Below are 205 nucleotides of genomic sequence, written 5' to 3' on the forward strand. Positions count from 1 at the left end.
AGAATTAACATTTCATGAAATTTCCATGTTGTTTTCATATTGTAACCAGCCTTTTATATGTTTTATATTCTTTCTGTTTCTGAAAATACAGATGCTGACTTTTCTATCCCCCAACACCCCCCCCCCAAAAAAAAAAAAAAAAAAAAAAAAACTGAAAAACTAAGGCACCCAATAGACCATGAATAAAAACCACAGATGAAGACAC

Source organism: Piliocolobus tephrosceles, chromosome 6 (genome assembly GCF_002776525.5).
Source record: "Piliocolobus tephrosceles isolate RC106 chromosome 6, ASM277652v3, whole genome shotgun sequence".
In the NCBI taxonomy this organism is placed as follows: domain Eukaryota; kingdom Metazoa; phylum Chordata; class Mammalia; order Primates; family Cercopithecidae; genus Piliocolobus; species Piliocolobus tephrosceles.